Source organism: Microtus pennsylvanicus, chromosome 8, assembly GCF_037038515.1.
Source record: "Microtus pennsylvanicus isolate mMicPen1 chromosome 8, mMicPen1.hap1, whole genome shotgun sequence".
Taxonomy (NCBI): Eukaryota; Metazoa; Chordata; class Mammalia; order Rodentia; family Cricetidae; genus Microtus; species Microtus pennsylvanicus.
The window spans coordinates 19,176,626-19,186,461 of record NC_134586.1 but is presented as its reverse complement, the minus strand read 5'-3'; positions in this window follow the sequence as shown (position 1 = coordinate 19,186,461).

Genomic DNA, 9,836 nt, shown 5'->3' with positions numbered 1-9,836 from the left:
GAAGCTATATATTAATATATTAGAACACCAATAGGATAAATAATATATAAATAATAATAGGATAAATAATAAATAATAGGATGGTCATTTGTGGCCTATTTACTATGACTAACTTCTCAATATTCTGCAGCTAAAGACAGAGTGCTTCATCTTTGTCATGTGATTAGAGTAGATATTTTCACAGGTCACGTCTCAGAAGACTTGCTCTGGCTCACTTTCACATCCATGGAATCTTGAGAGGTCAGTTAAGGCCTGACTGACACAGCACAGGCTTCCAGTGTTCCATCACCTTATATACATGGTCACTGGACATAGCTGGAAGACACAGGGAGAAAGACGTCCATGCAGTGATGTGCGCTCTCCCTTACATTCTGTTGTATAAGCCCAATTCACCTCCATTTCAGGGGTGGTGAATTGACATCTTGCTTTTATGGAAAGAGTTTCAAAGTCACATTACAAATGGCTTGAATATAAGGAAAAATAAGAAAGTAAGGCTTTTATTTAACTTCCAGCATATATACTTTTAATATTATTTATTTTTCTAGCAGACTCCAGAGAGTTTGTAAGGGAAAGTCTGTCAGGACTAGATGGCCTCAGAAGGATTTTCCTGCCAGGAGTGTTCATCTATAACTATAATCCTAGTATCTCAGAGGTAAAGGCTTGAGGAACAGAAGTTTTAGGTCATCTTCATGTACATAATGAGTTTGAGGCTAGCCTGAGCTACATGAGGCCCTTTCTCAATAGACTGTTCTAACACCTACATACAAAATATTGGCTGTTATTGTACATGTGACTATAACTCCAGCTATGTGTATGGTGGCACTGTGTGTCTCTGGCATGGGGGGATGTCTATAGGCAGGAGGGTAACTGGGGTGACTGCAAGCCTAATTGTGGGATCAGTGAGGACCTGTCTCAAGGGAATAAAACAGAGAGGTAACACAAATGAACATCTTATGCTCTCCTGCTCTGCTTTTCCAGATGTGTGCACCTGAACACACACACACACACACACACACACGGCAACTTCAGTCATTGAAATATTTGTCACATATTTTGAAACTATTTTTCCTAGAAGAAAGCAATGAAGAAAAGAAATTGAAAATATTTTTCAGACTGTTCATGACCAAAGAGGAAAGATTCAGATGCTTTAAAAGTTTTTGAATGCTAAGCTTCAGCTTTATTTTCACTTGAATTCAAAACCAGATCTATGGCCCTATGTGGTAATAATGAATAGCTATGCTTTTGAAACTACAGGACTTTGAAGAGAAATTTCACATTTATGCAAAATCTCAAGAATAGTTGTGTCAACAGTATTCTTTCTAGCTTTGACACTATAGTAACCTATAGTTTTGGGGATTGCAGACTCCAAGACCCTTGACTTTCTTTGTCTGCTGGGGTGGATGGAGTAAACAGCTTATTTTTCGGTGCCTGCAGCTGCTCTGAGCATGAGACCCTCATGTGTAGAAGGAGCAGCAGGCCTGCTTTTTGTCCCACCCGGCTCCCGCATGGCTAGCTTAGTCCCCGAAATAACAACACACAAACTGTATTCATATAAACACTGCCTGGCCCGTTATATCTAGCCTCTTCTTGGTCAACTCTCACATCTTGCTTAACCCATATTTAGTAATCTGTGTAGCACCATGAGGTGGTGTCTTGCCGGTAAAGATTCAGCGTGTCTGCCCTGGCGGCTTGCTCCATCGCATCTGACCCAGAGAGAAGAGGCATGGCATCTGGCTCACTTCCCTTCTCCCCAGCATTCTGTTCTGTCCACTCCACCCACCTAAGGGCTGGCCTATCAAATGGGCCAAGGCAGTTTCTTTATTAATCAATGAAATCAACAGATTGACATATGACCTTCCCACATCACTCTTGAATTCCTGATGTCAGGGGAGTGGTTCCTGGTGGGTTCTACAGCTGAAAATCCCAATAGCTGGGGGCATACCTATCAGTTAAGGTTCCCTATATAAACATCCCTGGAGCACAATAAAGCTGGCATTCTTGTATCAAGAATGACCCGTGTCCTCTCTCTCTCTCTCTCTCTCTCTCTCTCTCTCTCTCTCTCTCTCTCTCTCTCTCTCTCTCTCTGTGTGTGTGTGTGTGTGTGTATGTGTTTAAATCTCTTGTCCCTTTCCTGGCTTGTGACCATCTGTAGTGCAGGCACTATATTATAGCAAGTTTTCCAAATTTGGATATTTTGAAAGTAAATTAAGCCTAAGAAATTAAGAAAAATAACTTCATATAGCTTAAGATAAATTTTATGCGTGCATTTTCTGAGATTTAGTAATTTTTTTTTTGATTTTTCGAGACAGGGTTTCTCTGTGGTTTTGGAGCCTGTCCTGGAACTAGCTCCTGTAGACCAGGCTGGTCTCGAACTCACAGAGATCCGCCTGCCTCTGCCTCCCAAGTGCTGGGATTAAAGGCGTGGGCCACCACCGCCCGGCTAGTAATTTTTTTTTTTGTTAGAGATTTTTGGAATCAGCCCATCCTCCCCAACCCAGAGTCCAGTCAGAGTGTAGATTTAAACTTCACATTTGGAAGTCACAGAGAATGATCCATCCTTTATTTTCCCAGAATATGTGTGTGTGTGTGTGTGTGTGTGTGTGAGAGAGAGAGAGAGAGAGAGACAGAGACAGAGACAGAGAGAGAGAGACTTTGAGAAAACTAAATTTCAATGTTTAAGGCATGAAATGATGTACATGATTCGTTATTTTAGGGAAGGTCCCTCTGCAGTCAGGGGGAGGGAGTGGGTGGGATTTGTCTCTTAAAAGGACAGGAAAGACTGAAATTACCTGTTGGGAGTGAGAAGGAAACACAGAACATGCAAAAAATCTGCTAGGAGTTTATTAGAGAGGGCATGTACAGGCCTGGGAAGTCAGTGTGCAGAGATAGATAGATAGATAGATAGATAGATAGATAGATAGATAGATAGATAGATAGATAGATAGATAGACAGATAGATAGACAGACAGACAGACAGAGGATGTGTCTAGCTTCTAAAAGCTACCCAGCACAGGCACACAGGGGGATGACATGGCTGTGTCATACATGGATGATGGAGCTCACGCATACCCATAAGGGTTTACCTGAGTCATACATGGATAATGCAACCACGCATGCACTCAGGGCTTAGCTGAGTCATATGTGGAGGACTCAATCCATGCCACACATGAGTCAAGCAGGGCCCTTTAACATTCCTGGGGTCATTAGGCACTTCTGCCTGAGGGCTTGTCCACACATGCATTGCCCTTAGAACCTGAAGTATCAGCCAAATTGCAGGTGAAATCATAACATTCCAGGCTCTATGGAACTGGCTAGCTGGCAGCTTAGACCTCGCAAAGTGTTGGAAAAGCAGAAAATTATATCTGGAAAAAAACTTTTACATCTTAGTGATTAAGGGAGAAGAGTCCCAAAATTGAAGATAAAGGTTTTGTGTGTGTGTGTGTGGGGGGGGGGGGTGGAAGAGGGAATTTCTCAGGGGCTCCTGAGACCAGGAATGATAAGGGAAGAATTAAATGATACTCACTCTGGGTGAGTCTGGTCTTTTAGACAGGTCCAATTGGCTCCCTGGAGCTTATGCAAAAATGTTTGAAAAGAAATAAATTTTAGACATATTAAAAGCTTATGATTATGATGGTATAGTGTTGGAAAAGAAGATGGTGGGAAGGAGGGAGGAAAAGAAGGGGGTGCTATTAGAAAGGGGAATTATTAGACCCTTTAATGTTTTACCTAAAGCAAATCTTAAGGCATTTGTTCTGTTTAGCATCATGGTATCACCTTAACATCCAGGAGACACTGCTGCAGTCGGTGATAAACCTGTTATGTTAATGTCTGTTTTGTGAGTTTTTGGAGTTTGGGGCTGTGAATGTCTTCAAACTTGTTATTGTTTCTTACCACCTGGGATTTTGACAGTCCTTGTCCCTCTGGCTCTATGCTTAATGATGGTCCCTGTAATAACAGCTGAGTGGTTAACCTGGAAATTTAAGTATGACATTGGAGATACAAAGGAGTTGGCAAAGCAGACATGACAAGAGAAAGAAGAAGAGGGAGAGTATATGGAGTTTTGGCACAGGAGAGTTGAATATGGTGATGAGACTTTTATTTTTTCTGGAACTGGAGGAAGAGTGTCTGATCTTGGTATCCGCTGGAACTTAAGGGAGCAGGGCCCTGTTTGAGTTCCCTTATATGAGGGAGGGATTATCTTGAGCTGAAAGAGTAAAAGGTTTAAGGTGGTACAGGTGGATCCAATGAGAAAGTCCCTCAAGCTTGGCATCTGTGGGAGTTACAAGAATTACTTTAATGGTGCTCTGCCATTTAGGGGAAAGGTGTGAGGGGTGTCGGTCTGGGGAGAGAATAGTACCTGATCTCCTATTTTAATTGGTGGTGGGCATGAATTAGCACATGGTTGAGGTAATGAGTAGTCAGTAAAATCCCATAATAGGGAGTGAAGATTGGATAACAGAGAAGTAAGCAGGTGATCAGGAAAATGAGAGGTTTTAGGTGAGAGGCCGGGGAGTAAAACCAGCTACCCATACATGAGTTCAAAGGGTGAGATGGAAAGGGGGCTTTTGGGGATAGCCCTAAGCCTAAGAAGGGCCAGAGACAAAGGTTTTTCCCAGTCAAGGTAAAGCTCCCGTGACATTTTAACAATAACGTTTTTATTTTTTTTCCATTTATTTTTATTTTTTTTAAAACTTTTTTTTATTGATAAAAGAAGAATAAAGAAAAAAAAACAAATTTCCACCTCCTCCCAGCCTCCCCTTTCCCTCCCCCTCCTCCCACTCTTCTCCCCCTCCTCCCACTCTTCTCCCCCTCCTCCCACCCCTCTCCCCTTCCCCCCACTCCTCTCTCCCTCTCTCTCCAGTCCAAAGAGCAGTCAGGGTTCCCTGCCCTGTGGTAAGTCCTAGGTCCTCCCCCCTCCGTCCATATCTAGGAAGGTGAACATCCAAACTGGCTAGGCTCCCACCAAGCCAGCAGATTGCGTAGGATCAAAACTGCGTGCCATTGTCCTTGGCGTCTCATCAGCCCTCATTGTTCGTCATGATCAGAGAGTTCAGTTTTATCCCATGCTTTTTTTGGTAATAGTCCAGCTGGCCTTAGTTCGTTCTACCTTCCCTGAAGACTGAGGGTGGTATAGGATATGAAAATGCCAAGGGCACACAGTTGCCCTAAACTCCTGTCCTGTACATAGGACGCCTTAATAGTAAATCTGACTTTTCAGGTGTGATTTAAGTAGAGACCTAGAGATGGAAAGATTTTCCTGAATCAAGTAGGTGGTCTAACCTGAACACGGAATTCCTCAATACAGAAGACAGGACATCAAAGAAAAAAAAAAGCTAAAGATGCTACGCTGTTGACTCTGAAGATGGAGGAAAGGACTCTTGTTATGGGAAGCAGATAGTCTGTAGAGATGGTTAGGACAAGGAAGAATTTTTCCTTAACTTTCTAAAAGAAACCAAGTCATACTGTAAAGTATGGTCTAACAAGATCTATTCTGGACCTCTCTCTGTTCTTCAGACTTGTGATAGAGATTCACGTTTTTGTTTTTTAAGCATTCTTCTTCTTCTTCTTTTTTTTTTTTGGTTTTTTTGAGACAGGGTTTCTTTGTAGCTTTGGAGCCTGTCCTGGAACTAGCTCTTGTAGACCAAGCTGGCCTCGAACTAACAGAGATCCGCCTGCCTCTGCCTCCCGAGTGCTGGGATTAAAGGCATGTGCCACCACTGCCGGCCATTCTTATCCATTTTTAAATTTTATTTATTTTATATTCATGTGTATAGTTGCATGTGTGTCTGTCTGTCTGTTTGTGCATCATGTGCATACCTAGTGTCCTTAGTGGTTGAAAGAGAGCACTGGATCCCCTGACACTTGAGTAGGGGTGGTCTTGTGCCACCATGGAGTGTTAGGAACCAAACCTGATTCCTCTGCAAGAGCAACCAGTGTTCTTAACTGCTGAACCATCTTTCTAGTCCCTCAGTTGAATTTTGCTTTTAAGTTAGAATGATAAGTTAAAAATGTTCTTTTTTTTTTGCTGTGATTTTTCTTCTGGAGACAGTGTCTCACTATATATCCCTGGCTGTTCTGGAACTCACTATGTAGACCAGGATAGATATTCCGGAATTCATAGAAATCTTTGTGCTTCTGCACTTCAGGTGCTGAAATCAAAGCCTGTACCCAGCCTAAAAAATGAGGTCTTTGTGGTTCCAGCCCCTCAGACTCCTCAGGGTCCAGATAAGATGTTATAGTCGATGAGGGAACTATCTAAGTGTAACAGAATAAGCTCACAGGCCACTTCTCCTCAACATGTCCCTTTATTGATCTCTTGTGCTGCAAATGTTTCCAGTTTATATACCCTTGCAACCAGCAATTCTTCAGCCCTAGTGGAATCCAGGGCTGGAACTTTACAGGGCCATAAAAGACAGATAAGGATTTTCACACACAAAGCTATAAAGGTCAGTTTACTGGATGACTTAAAGTGGGAGTGGTTAGTGAGATCCTCTGTGAGCTCTTAAGGGAGAAGGGGGCTCCTTAAGGGAGAGATTAACTCACCGGGGAATTCTAGGAGCGGCTATATTCTTAAACAATTAGATAAAGAGCCAAGAACTTTATAATCAATAAAATCAAAAGCTGCTTAAGGACCATTTTTTACCCAGGGACCCACTTTTTTCCAGCATGCATAGAGAATATCATGTAACCAGGCAACCAAAACAAACAGGGAGTTTGTGGTGTTTGATTCTTAGCACTTTGGCCAAATGTTAACAAGCTCTAAGGGGCCTTTTAGATCTGAAGATGACATCATTTGCTCTAAGTGGTTGAAACAAATGAAAACCCAAGCCCTATAGTTATCAGATCAGGGACTTAACATCTCTCAGCCACTCTGACTATTGGCTGCCTAAGTTTGGAGTTTCCAGTGGAAAGATTGCCTTTCTCTAGGCTGTGGGCAGATGGTTAATTATTTTTCCTGCTATCTGTAAGAGTAAAACACAGCACTAAATCTCTTAGGCTAAACCACCAATGAACCAAGGTGAAAGTTAATGATCATCACTTCTATTATCTGCAAGCGAGGTAAAAGCAGGGCGTACTTATTTTTTACCTATCTGAGCAGCTATGGTTCAACAGTTTTAGACATGTAGTAATTCTATGTCCTTGGATATCTGGGAATGTCTTAAATGAAATACTTTTCCCTGGAGACTTAACGCTGACTAAATGCCTGCAATAAAGATAACTGCAGAAAGACAGAGCTCTATGTTTACATTGGAGAAAGGAGCACAGACCTGGTAGTGGGAAACAGGGTTTTGGATTGTGTGGCTGTTTTCACACAAAGCTACAGCATACCCCATATGACAGGGGAAATTGTGCCCCATAAATGATCAAATAGTGCTGAACTGTGGAAGATATATCCCAAATTTGTAACAGATAGGAATAAGCTACAGGAGAAATTTACAGCCAGTTCATTCAAAAGGTAATAACCCCAGCAACCTTATATCTTGGTTTAAATCCTCCAACAGTATCCTTGATTCTGATGGGTTGCCCGTATGAAACGACAGCTAAATAATTACTGTATAATCCCATGGTTTGTAGCACTTAAAAACATAAATTTTCAATCTCCTGAAATGTATCCAATAACTGCATCTAAACGATGCTAGACACAGGGAACACTGTGAACACGTGGTTGTCTGGGTTCTGTAGCTCACTGTTGTTGCCTTGCATGACAGAATCATACATACTGTTCGTCAGCAGCTGGAAAAACAGCAAAACTCAAATATTTCATTTGAGTAGTGGTAAATTCCAGTGTCTATGAGAAGATGGCTTAAACAGCTATGACCTGTAGGTGGCGGCAGCGTCCCGCAGAGGCTACAGTCTAGTGGAGACTGTTGCTGCTCTTCTCATTTTCTTTTTTTTTTCTTTTGGTTTTCTAGTGTATCTTTTTTTTTAATTAATTGATTAATTTATTAAAGATTTCTGCCTCCTCCCCGCCACCGCCTCCCATTTTTACCCCCCTCCCCCAAAAAAGTCCCCCTCCCTCATCAGCCCTAAGAGCAGTGAGGGTTCCCTGCCCTGTGGGAAGTCCAAGGACCTCCCACCTCCACTGGCTTTGTGGGAGCCTAGGCAGTTTGGATGCTCACCTTGCTCTTCTCATTTTCATCTTCATAATGCAACAGGGGATGACCTAGGCTTTACAGATTTACTGAGTCTGGTCATGGATAAGCTTGTAATGCTGCCTCCTTTGGCCCATGTTATCCTATGACGAAACCCTGCACTAGGGGCTACAAATTTCTCAAGGTGCTGGATTATAAATAAGAGAATATAATTGCAATGGTCTCACAGGAAACGGCAACACTATAAGATTAATTCACAAAAGTAATTTTACTGACATTGTTATCCTGACTTCTAAAATTTGATGGGAGGTTAGGAAAAGAAAAATTCAAACCACTCATAATAACTTCAGGGCGTCTTTAAACAGACCAGATTTTCTAGGTCCTCACCTCTCCAAGAGCGCATGTGCAGTAAGTCACTGCTGAGAGTCACTGTCAGACAAGCCCAGCTGCCTAGAAAAAGCAGAGACCAGCAGGATGGCCTAGAAGAGCCAATGGAGCTCCTGGAAAGGACACTATGATAACTTGAATTAGGATGACTCCCATAGACTCATGTGTTTGGTCTACCATTGGTGAAACTGTTTGGGGTGGATTAGAAGATAAGGCCTTATTGGAGATGTGACTTTTTTGGAGGTTGTGTAGACTTATTTCAGTAGTTTGGTCACTGAGGTTGGTGTTCCAAAAGCTACACCATCCACCGGTAGTGCTCTCTTTTTGCCTGTTGGTTGTTGTCTTAAGTTGTGAGCTCTCAGCTTCTGCTCCAACAGCATGTCTGCCTGCCTTCCTGCTGCCCTGCTCTCCACCATCTGAAATTGTAGTCAAGCTTGCAATAAACTCTCTTCTGTAAGTTGCATTGTTTCTGGTGTTTCTTCACAGCAAAATAAAAGTAACTAAGACAGACACTCTCTTAGTCAATGAGCAGCCACAAACCTGTTCTTTATGATCCAGGGTTCCAGCTTTTGTGACTGGTCACTCATGTTGGAGTGGACTTTGGTGATGCACCATCTCTGTGCCAATTCTGATCTTGTATGAAAGTCCTCACCCATATTCCTGTAAATAATCCTTATAAATCTGTAAGTTCACACAGTTAGATTTTGATGATATCTGTACTTTGGCCTGTCTTAGATGAGTACATGTGTTTCTTCATCTCCCCAGGAAAGTCTGTTACACAACAACCACACACAGTTTAATGATAGAAAGTCATTTGTTTTTCTGATTTATTTTTGTAGATATACATTTCTTCACAAAGAACTGAGTTGATTACAACCAAAGAGAGGAGTCTCATAGCCACAGACCCGAGACCCTATCTTCCTTATGCATGTGATTGGAACATTTCTGTGCTTTACATAGTGTGCCGGTCTCTGAGAATACAAATTGAGTTACATTGGACTTTCTTATTAGTTTATTTGAAAGAAAATGGACCTCAAAACAAAAAGAATTAATGAAGTAAGACAATAATATTGAGAAAAGCATTTTCCTAAATAAGATATGCTTATATTTATTTAATAATACACCTCTCAACACAGGCATAACAATTGCCAGATATGGTGGTACATGCCTTTAATCCCAGCACTTGGGATGCAGCAGGCAAACCTCCATGAATTTAAGGCCAGGCTGGTCTACATAGTGTGTGCCAGGACAGCCAGATCTACATAGCAAGATCCCGTCTCGAAAAAAAAAACAAAAAACAAAAACAAAAAGCAAATAACAGCAGCAGCAACAACAACAATAACGGCAATGAAACAA